Below are 12068 nucleotides of genomic sequence, written 5' to 3'. Positions count from 1 at the left end.
ATGGTTACACTAGAAGCCAAGATTACGCCATTTCTGACATTATTTTTGAAACATTCGATAAAGCTATTCTCATGTTTAAATAAATGGGGCAATTCATTAATAGAGACCTATTTCCCTGTTTCATGAATTCTAGTCAACATTCAAGAACAGGGTTGACATTTTTTGTTCCTGATTCCAAAACCTTCCTTCTTTCCCCTCCAAGTGATAATTCAAACAAGGAATGTAACACCAGGGACATTTTACAGCTTGGTAAGCCTGCTAAACTCCTGTCAAGCAAAGTGTCATGGGTGAGCAGTAACAGAATTCAGAAGCAGGGCATCTATAAAAGAGCACATCGGCGCCTCTGCAGAATGATAAGAGGAGATGCTACAAAGTCATCATGACATTATAGCATCGTTGGGTGGATACTCTTCAGGGTAGTTGAGGCAACTTGTGGGCCTTCAGGTGTTCGGCCAAGAACGCAATAATCCCTCATCACTGGCAGCACTGACTAGGGCAAAGGGAGTTGCAGGTCAAAATATACAGAGGGCTGCAAGTTCCTCACCCCTGTGCTGGCATGTAAATTAGCCACCAGGACGACTCTTGCCTGTTACATTGCCCATCAATTGTAAACCTACCCACTATCCATTGCTACCACAATATTTCAAGACTTCTTCCCCATGTGCCCTCTCGCCGCTTGAGATCTGAGGCAGAGGTCTGGCTTCGGAGATTTCCTTGAAGGAGATTAGGGGGTGAGTACCCGGAGGAGGGCCTTCTCTGTGGTGGCGCCCAAGCTAGAGGTCTGCCTGGTACTGACGTTATATTCTTTTTGGCGTCAGGCAAACCTCTTTTTATTTTTCTGTTATTTTAATGTTTAATTGATTTTAACTGGGATTTTAGTATATTAATGGTCAGATCCTGTGGGATTTGTTTTATTCTACTTATTTATTGTAAGCCATCCCGAGATATTCTGTAGGGGATGGGATAGAAAAGCTATTACTCAATCAACCAATCAATCAATTAATTAATTAATTTGAACAATGTGCCTGCTTCCAAGATACCCCAAAGTCCCTTGAGATGCCGCATGAGTTGCTTCCAGTTCTACTTCTCCCCATACTTTAGTATCTGTACCATATAACATTCCTGTATATGCCTACATTTCGTAAATCCACAAAATCCACATTCATTGGTTGGAGCCTTAGCCCATGAGTGCAGCCCTATACTGATTGTCCAGCAAGCCGATTTTCAGTACAGCTGATAACTCCCAGAAGACTGGAAACAGGTATTAAAATTATGCTTTGCACACATGCAAATAAATCAGAATAGTTTTAATACTAAATTCACTTGAGAAATCAAAAATGACCCTACTTTTGTTTCTGTGAAATAAAGCAGGTTTGAAGCCAGGGAATTTAGAATCATTGGACGTGGAGCGCCAAAGCACTGTGGCCATGTCGGCCACATTAAACTGAATGTAGGTTTTAATGGAATTGTGTCCTGAAGCCTTTAATCACAATGTGGGGTAAAAATGCTGTATTCTCGGGATTCCAGATTTCAGTTTTGTGGAGGTTTTGAGCTTGCCTAATCACTGTAAGATGGCTGAGTGTGTGTTTTCCTTCTATTACACATTTCTCAATTGCCTGTGCATTCCGAACTGAAGAAACCCTATGGGAGGAATTAACTCCTAATGTCTTCCCCTGGGCTTTAACTGAAGTGCAGGAAACCAAAGAGGCTACAGGCTGCACACTGAAAGATGGGACACGCAGGCAGCTGAAGAGTGTATCGAGCACAAGAACCTCAAAACCCTTCCAGAATTTGACTGAAATGTTCCTCTCCTCAGTATCTTTTTGAAAGGTGTTTCTTTTCTATCAAATTGCATGAAGACAGTCAAAATAAATGTGGAAAAAATAAATCTGCACAGCACTACAACAAACACAGTATTCAACATGGTCGTCCCACTTGTGTGTATGTGTCGTTGGGAAGTACTCACGATAGGGGCAATAACTGAAATTAAAGCCACAATTAAAAATGAAAGGCAGGCTGAGGAAGTACTTAGCATCCATGAGCTGATGTCTTTCCTCAATTATCTTTGTTTTAACTTGCATTTTAATCTAGCAGCATTTAACCTCTGCTATTGATATATACTTCCGTTTGATTTTTAGAAGCTTCGTCCTGTTCATTAGGCTTTTTAAAAAAAATTATGGGTTTTACTGTTCATAGCCATTTCAGACATATTTTATGGGTAAATGTATTTAGTTTATAAATACAGTATATAAATTGCCTTCCCACCTGGTGCCTTCCAGATGTGTTTGGCTATTATCCCAGACCATGACCAAGCTGTCTCAGGCAATGGTCAGGGACTTTAGCCCAACACTTTTCTGGCACGAGATGAAAATAATCTATATTAATGTGTGGGTTGCAGTCACATACCATCAAGCCACCTTTGACTTGTGGTGACCCTGCAAATGAATGCCTCTCAAAATGCCCTGTTCTTGACAGCCCTGTTCAGCTCTTGTAAACTCACTATATTATTTTATAGTTATACAAATTAATCTGATCTGCATATTCCATATAAAAGAGTGTGCAGCATCCTGTGGAAGTGATACAGCAGGGCTACACATGTTTGTGCAAATTGCTGCGGCTTCTTTACAAGATCATTGCTTCCACTTTGAATGTTAAGCACATGGACACCTCACTGCTGTCATATCAGTCATGTAATTGGAGTCCAATACTTGTTTCCACTGAAAGCTGCCTCGCTTCTGTATTTATTACAAGAGCCTGCCATTTCTAAGATGGAGGTCTGAAGGTTGGCCTTCTCATCAATCTCCGAAAAAGCCAATAAAGTTGTAAATCTGGCTTTCACAGAGTGAGGCAAATCAGAATGTGTGTGTGTTTTCCATTTCCTCACACCTGTTTCCAAATAATTGTCATATAATCCCTTCTGTACAATGCAAAATAAGTCTAGAGGAACCACTAATTAAATTTGTGGTCAAAGGGGGGGGAGGCATCCAAGCAATCAAACACACTGGCTCCATGACCATAAGCTCCAGAATCATTTGTCAAAGTTGGATGTAAGAGGAAGATACTTTGTACCCATCAAAGGGTTCTTTCCTATGAATGAAGCAACAGAACAGAGTGGATGATAATGTGGCATGGATTGCCTATGTATATGCAGATTTCCCCGGAATATGGTCAGACTGCAGAGTATTAATGACTCCATCAGGAAAGCAATTACCAGCCCAGTGGTTTAGGGAGATGGAGGACAGCCCTACCAGCAAACTCATCACAAGCATCTTGGATGTAAAAATTTTGCATCTCCAACTGCAGCCAAGCAATGTCAAGGCACACATGCATACCTCACAACTTATGTCAAAACAAATTGGCCATTACATTTTTGCAATGCAAATTCAGACACTCTTACCAATAAATGGGTATCCAAATTGAAATTCATGAGCCTTGTGAATGGTTTTGCTTCATCATTACCTCTGTGCTTTGATACTTTAACTGCTTCAGTCTTTGATACCTCAGCTGTGGAAACCAAGAGCAGTAGTTGTCTGCAAAGACTGGAGGAAGCCAAGACTTCTTCCCATCCTGCCAATCAGCTTCCACCGCCCCTTCTCTCAGATTTACCCATGTGACTGACCAGCAAGGAGGGGAGGTTTCAAGCTACCCATTTGAAAAACAGCAGCATATTTCACCTTCATTGCTTGGCTCAATTTTGGTCTCTCAGTGATGGGGAGAAAACCCAGAATGAATCACCATATAATGAACAAGTGACACCTACATTAAAACAGATGCCACAGAAAGTAATCCAGTGCTTGTAAACTTTGAAAACATGATTGGAACTAGAAAACTCAATTGTGAATATCATTCCAATCATCCATAGCACCAACCTGCCAATTTTCATTAGTATCTATTTGTTTTAATCATTTATATTCTGTCCTCTCCATTGAAGATGGGCCTAAAGCACTCATGCACATGAACAGATTAAAATACCACAAAATATGAAAGTAGCATCAAGTTAAAAAAAACAAACAAACAAACTACCAGTCTTCACCTAGAAGTTTCCCATCACAGGAGGCTAAACCCCAAAATGTAATGCAAACCAATTATTCTCCTAATCAGCAGAGGATTCTGATTGACGGGGATTCAGTCCCCTGGACACCCCTTGCTAATCACTGAAATCTAAGCTACAGGGTCCAATAGGATAGCCTGGTGGATGGAGGCAAGGACTTTTATTAGAATCCATGCCTTTAAAAACAGCAGAAAACTCCACTTGGCAACTTATCAAGGCAGGCTTTTAGATGATCAGAAAGGTGTTTAAAAAGAAATTGGTTAGTCTAACCAAAGTTAAATGTTGCAGCCCTAATTATATCTCCCAGCACTTTAACTAGGCTGTTCCCCAAAGAAATGCTAATGTTTTAAAAGCTGGTCCAGCAGGAAAACGATCACTATGCCTTTGGAAATCCAGCTCTATAAAACCTACTTCACTTTCTCCTTAACTTCTGCACTTTTGTACTACTGCAACATAGCCTCCGGACTTGCTCATGTACAAGGCACTACTCTCCGTATGCCTTCAGTCTCTTTCCACTCTGCAGAGTTTAGCTTTTAAGAAAGCACACACACATAAGAAAGAAAGCACAAATGGTGAAAGATATTCAAGAGGAAACAAGGGGCTGCAGCAGTCATCCACAGCTGATCATCAACTGCCGAGCATTCATACTAAGCAGGGCCAGGGAATTCCATGTTCCTACAGCAGTACATACACAGATTGCGGTGAATGTTAAAATGTTTTGTTTCAATCAAGCTGTAATTGGAGGGAAATGCCTCTCTCCTTTTCTAGCACTCCTCTATTGGCTGCAAAGAGCTCAGTGCTGCAGTGAGACATAACTTGGGAGGGAAAATTGATTACGTGAATAAGGGGAGTCATAGTAATGAAAGAAAATGGAGTCAGGCAGAGAGAGGCAATGGGAAGAAATCATTATGTTCATTTATTAGGTGCTGCTGGAATTTGGATCAGTGTGATTGTTCAGCAGAGCTCAGTCTTCCCCATTACAGTTGTATATTGGCTCTACTTTCCAGCAAGCATTGATGCTTTCCACAAATTGCCATGCTTGCCTGCCCCTTCACTGCCAATAAACCCCCTGCACATTAGTGAATGCAGGGCTTGTTCCTCCAGAATGAAACTGATGAAGATTACAACATTTATCACAAAACCTACAATTCCTCATTGTACACAGGGTGAATCTAGGGACCGCATCTACAGGAAGACACGAATACCCAACTGGTACACACCCCATTTCCACACCCTTATGCCACCCCACTAAAACTGTCCATCATGAACATACCAATGAAACCACTCCATGCAAGTCCCAACATAAGCTATACCTATGCAATCTTTGCAAAGCATTTGGGGAAATGAATATAGGTAAAAATGCAGGCCCTTGCATAACCTCGATACATTATGGATGTGACAATATCCCTAGGGAAGGCAGCTAAAGGAAAAGTAGCTCTCCCAATCCAGCATGACAGCCAAGCATGCGAGCTACAGTTTAAGTACCACTAAATGCAGGCGCTCCCACACAGAGAGACACAGCAGCACCACGAAAATGGAGTGTGAAGAATTGCTATTGTTTCAGCATCCATCTTTCTACTGCAGAGAGCAGAGGCAGATGGACAAGAATGGAAGCTGAGCCCTTTGACCTAGTAGGAAGGGGTGACTATTAATATCCTAGTGTACTAGGAAAGCACCCCAGAATGTATTTATTTAAAAGACTTTTTAGGCGCACCTTCAAAAGTGAAACTCTCTCAAGGTGGTATAAAAATTAAACAAAATGCAAATATTTACAAATATACAAATAAATATATGATGGAATGCTATAAAACTGAAGGCAATAACAATCATATCAGAAACAAGGCATTTTCGATACAGGAAACTGGCTGATTATTATATTATAATTTTATATTATTGTATCTCAGTGTATTTTTTGTGTTTTTGTATTTAGTGGTAATTTATTATGTTCTATTGTATTTCAATGTATCTTATTGTGTTGTAAGCTGCCCCGAGGCTTCGGCAAGGGGCGGCATAGAAATGTTATAATAATAATAATAATTATTATTATTATTATACATTAATCAAAAAGAGTATGAAACACTAGGGCTGCCATGGGAACTCATCTGATTCTGGCTCAGTTACAAAATCTTAGCATTCTTAGAAGCTTGACTTTCAAGTTGAGATGCAAGTGAAGTCAATTCCAATTCATTTTTAACCTACATTTATCCCATTACTTCTCAGAATCAATCATTGACTTTAAGACAATACTTTTCTGAGCATGCCATACAATTCGCCCAACAACAAACCTGTGTTAGAAAATATATACATTTGGAAAGTGTGGACGAAAATGTGCACAAACACACTTTAATGAATGGAGGAAATGGTACATTCCAAAGATGTATGCAGTTGATGCATGTATTTGAGGAAATGCATGTGAAAATGCATCTGTTTTCATGTGAAAAAATCCAGCACTTGAGATTCAGTACACACACAAGGCAGAATACAGCAGAACCTGGAGGTTCTCAATCAGTTCAGGTTTGTTGCTTCACACAGGCAACCCAAGGCATCACTGCGTCCCCTAGGAAACAGGGATGTACCCAAGCCAAATTCCTACAGGGTTCCTAAAGGTCTTCATTACTGATTTATTATAGTTATATGCAATCTTTTTTTCCATTCAAGGAACTCAAGGTGGCTTACATAATTCTCCTCCATGCAATCTTATCCTAACAGCATTTAGGGGGTGGAGGGGAGGTATGATTTAACTGCCACTGTTATGCCATTATGAGTCAACACTGCCAACAATATAATGTGGTGAATACTACTATGGGTGTGGGCAGGGTGGGAACATCCCAACTTCCTTTCAAATAGTTTTTAAAGTAGACAAACCAAATGTCAAACCAGAAACTGGCACCCCACAGCCAAAACTCTCTGGGCAGTTTACACAATCCATATCTGTTATCTGGATAATACTGTTGTGTTTAGGAATACTCCTGAAGAACATGAAAGTATTTTGTGGTCTGCTGTATTAGTGCAATAGGTTTGAAGTTTAATTTGGATAAATATAAATTTAGATGAACGGAACATTCCTTTCTGAGATGCATAATTTCACCACAGAGATTGAAACCTCAGCTTGATTATCTGTTGACAATGTCAGAGGCACAAACTGGATGTTCTTTCACTGGTCTTACTTCTTGGAATGAGAAATGTATTCATAACTATGGATCTAACTATGCATCCATTGAGCTTCTTCATTAAGAAGAATAGTAAATTTGATTTGAACAGCAGCTTCACAAGGTTGTGTCACAAAGGTGACAAGTTTGATTATTAACGTTCCTGTACTTGCATTGTTTAATCCTGTATTAACCATAACTGTGACAATAAATGCTTCTGGTTATAGACTAGGAGCTGTATAATGCACTTCTATGAGGATAAACTTAAGAGAACGGTTGCATTTGCACCAAGAACACTTACTAAGGCTCAGAAGAAATAGAAGAAGAGAGGTATTTGATTTTGGCTCCAGAAAAATGGAGGAAATAGATACCGGACCATGTATCTGAAATACATACTGATCACTTTGACAGTCTTATTAACCACAAAGGGAGCAGAACGAGTAGCAAATCATTTTGCTAGATGGTCAGCAAATCTACTATTCTTTAAATACAAAACAGACCAGGGACTGAATATGTGACAACTGGCTGTTTTGTCTGCCTTTTCAGGAAATTCACTGGAAAGAATTCATTGGAAAGTGTTGAAGAAAGAGTTGCTATTATTTCAACTCCATTTCCTGCACTTATACAAGAGCAGATCCTAGCTGCTTCTTTGAAATTCTAGCCCAACAAAAATTACAGGACCCTTTCACAGGCAAATTATTTCATAAGAAGAAAGGGCTAGAGACAATTTCTGTTCCCTTATTTTGGAGTATGTGATTAACTCTCTTTACAAGATGGATATGTGTTATGGGGAGCCCAGCTGTTACTTGTGCCAAAGGAAGCAGAGTCTACTTTTATGCTCTGGTCCATTATTCCCATCAAGGGATTATTAGAACTGAACAGAGACTGGGAGATCTGCATTGGTAGTTACTGATGGTCTCCTGAAATGGAACCAGCTATAAAATCATGTGTTTTTGTCAGTTGCAGCATAAGATAGCAGGGAGACACACACTGCTACTACAGCTAGTTCCAGTCCCCTCAGGGAAAGGTTGATACCATAGGACTTTTCGATTCTGTGGCAACTGATACTTTCTTGTTATTTTTACTGCTTATCATAGCAAAGGACCTGAAGTAGCTTTCACATCCCAAGTTACCCCAGTTATAGTTGTTAGGGATTTTTTAAGTTGCTTTGCTTTGCTTTGCTTTGGGGAAAAGATAATAATACTTTCCTTGGCAGGGTACTGACTGGTCATGCGAAAGCGAGGACAAGTCATGGCTAATGAGTCACGACTCGTTATATCATCGCCTGGTACCAATACTCTTTCCAAGCATGCGCATAGCCCCTGTGTGTGCTGCTAAACAATGCTTGGCTTCTGGGACAATGCTGGGGCGACTAGGCTCGCATGCCGATGGAGAGACCTCTGCGTGCACACTGTGGCATGCATGCCATGAGTTCGCCACCACTGGCCTAACCCTACCATGGTGCACTCCCACAACCCTAATATAGGGGGGAAATACTATTGAAATTGGCGATTTTGAAAAAGTCTTCCTTGAGTAGCTTTTTCTGCACAGCTCATCATTTCTCCCCATTCAAAACAAATTCCAGCCATCAAAATCATACCAGAATGCCTCGTTTTCCTAATCCCACCCCTACCCTGGTGCACACCCCTAAACCTATTATACTGGTACAATACCATTCTAAATAATGTGCTTTTGAAAAAGCCTTCCTTGAGTGGCTGTTTCAGCACAGCTCATCATTTTTGCCCATTCTAGGCACATTCCAACCATCAAAATCATACCAGGACACCAGAATGTTGTAACCCTAACCCTACCCATGTGCACACCCCTAACCCTACTATAGGGGTAAAATAACATAAAAAAGAGGGTGATTTTGACAAAGCCTTCTGTGAGTTGCTTTTTCTGCACAGCTCATGATTTCTGCACATTCTAAGCACATTCCAACTATCAAAATCACACCAGGACACCACAGTTTTCTAACCCTAATCTTGCCCAGGTGCACAACCCTAAGCCTAACATAAGATTAAATTATCTTTCAAAATAATTCAACTTTGAAAAAGCCTGCCTTGAGTAGTATTTTCTGCACAGCTCATTATTTCTGTCCATTCTAAACACATTCCAACCATCAAAATCATGCCAGGACACCTCCCTTTTCTGACCTGAACCCTACCCTGGTGCACATCCATAACCCTAATAAAGGGCGAAAGGTCCATTGAAAGTAATGCGATTTTGAAAAAGCCTTCCTTGAGTAGCTTTTGCTACACATCTCATTTCTGCCCTTTATAAACAAATTCCAACCAACAAAATCATGCCAGGACACCTCGTTTTCCTAAGCCTAACCTTCCCTTGTGCACAACCCTAACCTTAATATAGGGCAAAAGTTCCATTGAAAACGGCAATTTTGAAGAAGACTTCCCTGAGTTGCTTTTTCTGAACAGCTGTTCATTTCTGCCAGTTCTAAATACAATCCAACCATCAAAGTCATGCCAGAGCAACTCGTATTTCTAACCCTACCCTAGTGCACGCCCCTGTTACTGAACTCAGCCAGTCCACAGCTAGGGCAAACCCGGATGGACCCCAGACCCAAGTGAAAAGGAGCCTGAGACAAGTCTTAGAGGCAAAACCAGATTTATTCTAGCGCACTATAGAATAAAGGAAGACAAAGGGGGATGTTCAGCCTAAAGCAGCGTCTCAAAAGTTGCACCCCAGTACATGTGTTTTATACCCTAGGTACACAATTAGGTCTCCTAATACACTTCTCATGCATCAATATTTTATTTATTATTTATTAAAACATTTTTTGCCGCCCCATTTGCCGAAGCCTCGGGGCGGCTTACAACAATGTAGCCACACCCCCAGAGCTGTTAGCTTCAAGAAGTATTTTCTTCTGTCAAGGACCAGACATTTCCCATGTCTATTTCTTGTCTGCTCAAGATTCACACAGACTTGCCATGTTCTTACTCCCTGAACATTTGCAACTTTCATGGCAGCTATAACCAGTTTCCACTGTTCCTTTGATTACTATATTGGAGGTCAGGCTAGCGTGTTAGCTGTGGGTTACACAAAGTTCATTTTGTTCTTATCTGCCTTCCCTCCTGGGACAGTATAACTGTGGTGTTTTACTATGTGGCCTTCCTCTGGCCAACTACTTTTGGGGCCTTCCTCAGGCCAACTACTTTTGGGGTGTTTTGGGGTGCTGCAATTGGCAACAGTTTCCCCCCTTCAAAGGAATCTTCTTATTAAAAGACAGATTCCTCTTGATTAGGGAGCTAGGTTACTAAGCCTTTGCAGCTTTGCCTTGAAGGTGCAGACTGCTGGTAATGTGAGGGCCATTTGAACAGAGAAACATAGAAGGATAGAAACAGAATGAGTCAGCAAGGGCCTCCTGGGTTATCCAGTCTGGCCCCTGGCCCCAGCCGGCCCTGCTCATGACATGCCTACCATGTGCAAATCTGAGAAATATTAGCATGAATAATTGTTGAAAAACACTATCAGCAACAGCAAGCAAAATAAGAAGGAAAAGCATAAAAAAGCAAATATAAAGTTGCAAGTTTTTGTAGCCAGCCTTAGTTGGAGAACCAAAACAACAATCCTCCCAATCCACTTTTACCAGAATGAAATTTAAAGCAGGTTGTAAAGCATTGAGCTTTTGAATGAGATGCTCTAAGCAAACAGTTTTGTCTTCCGCAAGTGTTGCAAACTCTGTCCTGGCTTGCTAACAATGCAATGTCTAGCAGCTTTGTATGGCAAGTTGCTGAAGTTGAGCTAACTTCATTGTGTGTCTGAAATGGCACCAGCTGTTTCACTAGAAACACAGAGAATGCAGAGGCTGGCACTCTAATGTCATGGTGATTTGAGAAAACCCCAACTGGTGGAAGAATGGCATGGAGAAATAAATAGCCTACCCCACTTTGGCAATGTCTTCTTTCAATGTTTGAACTACCTCCGCCCTTGGGGAGTTCTGCAGTAATTCGGAGGTTGGGAAGAATATATCCAGTGCCCTGTCCTTCTGTAGGGAAGGTCATGAAAGCCTTCTGGCTACTAACCCCATAGGTCCCGGGGTGGTTTCCATGTTTGGAAGGCAAACCTATGTTGTGAAGCTGAGTCCAGAGATCCCCCGTAGAGGGTTTCTCCTGTGGAGTGTTGTACTTGCCAATTATTTTCAGTGTGGGCTATTGAGCTAGGCATATTTGCTGACTTCCATCTTTGATTTATTTATTTTTATTTTTTAAAACATTTTTATGCCGCCCCATTCGCCGAAGCCTCGGGGCGGCTTACAACACTAAGTTAAAATAAATATAATATAAATCAAAAATATAAACATTAAATTAAAAATACAAACCAGCACCAAGTTCTCTTGCACCCGCAGCGTGCATTCCAGGCTGTACCAAGTGGCGCTCACCAGCCCCATTTGTGTGGATAATGCATAGCAGTCAGCATCCACATGTAGATGCCCATCCTGCTGCAGGCCAGGGCCTTTCCAGCTTAGCAAAGACAAAGCTACGTGCTAGCCACCGCACCAAACTGTCTCTCACACACACAGGGGGGCTATTCCAGCTTGTGCCAATTGGTTGTTGCTCTTTCGGGTGCTGTAGAGATGTTGCCAGTCCACCGCCACCACCCCAACTAGTAGTGTGCCTCCGTGGTCCTTCCCTGTAGTGGCCTCACATGGAGATTGTTTTTCCCAGGGACCTGTGGAATCCTTTCCAAGCCAAATATGAATTCTTCCTTTTTACTCTGCTTTGGCTGATCTGGGATGGCAGTGCCTGCCCTTCTGCAATTTTACCCTTCTGTCAGTTTTACCTGGTCTTTGGTCGGGATCCAGACATATGACATTTCCAGAGATAAGAAATCCATGCTGGGTTTTCACC

General features: G+C 41.3%; 1 long non-coding RNA gene across 1 annotated transcript; it reads right to left on the bottom strand.

Moving 5' to 3' along the window:
• Window positions 1-9194: 9194 nt before the first annotated feature.
• Window positions 9195-9728, bottom strand: LOC123035699. The gene is made up of 3 exons (XR_006417002.1): window positions 9707-9728; window positions 9518-9537; window positions 9195-9342 (listed from the first exon to the last, which is right to left on the bottom strand). It is a non-coding gene; the product is annotated as an uncharacterized LOC123035699 (long non-coding RNA).
• Between the last annotated feature and the right edge of the window lie 2340 nt (window positions 9729-12068).

This window comes from Varanus komodoensis, unplaced genomic scaffold (genome assembly GCF_004798865.1).
Source record: "Varanus komodoensis strain SLA01 unplaced genomic scaffold, ASM479886v1 scaffold7_3, whole genome shotgun sequence".
Classification (NCBI taxonomy): domain Eukaryota; kingdom Metazoa; phylum Chordata; class Lepidosauria; order Squamata; family Varanidae; genus Varanus; species Varanus komodoensis.
Note: the sequence above shows the minus strand (reverse complement) of the source record. Positions and strands in the feature narration are given on the sequence as shown.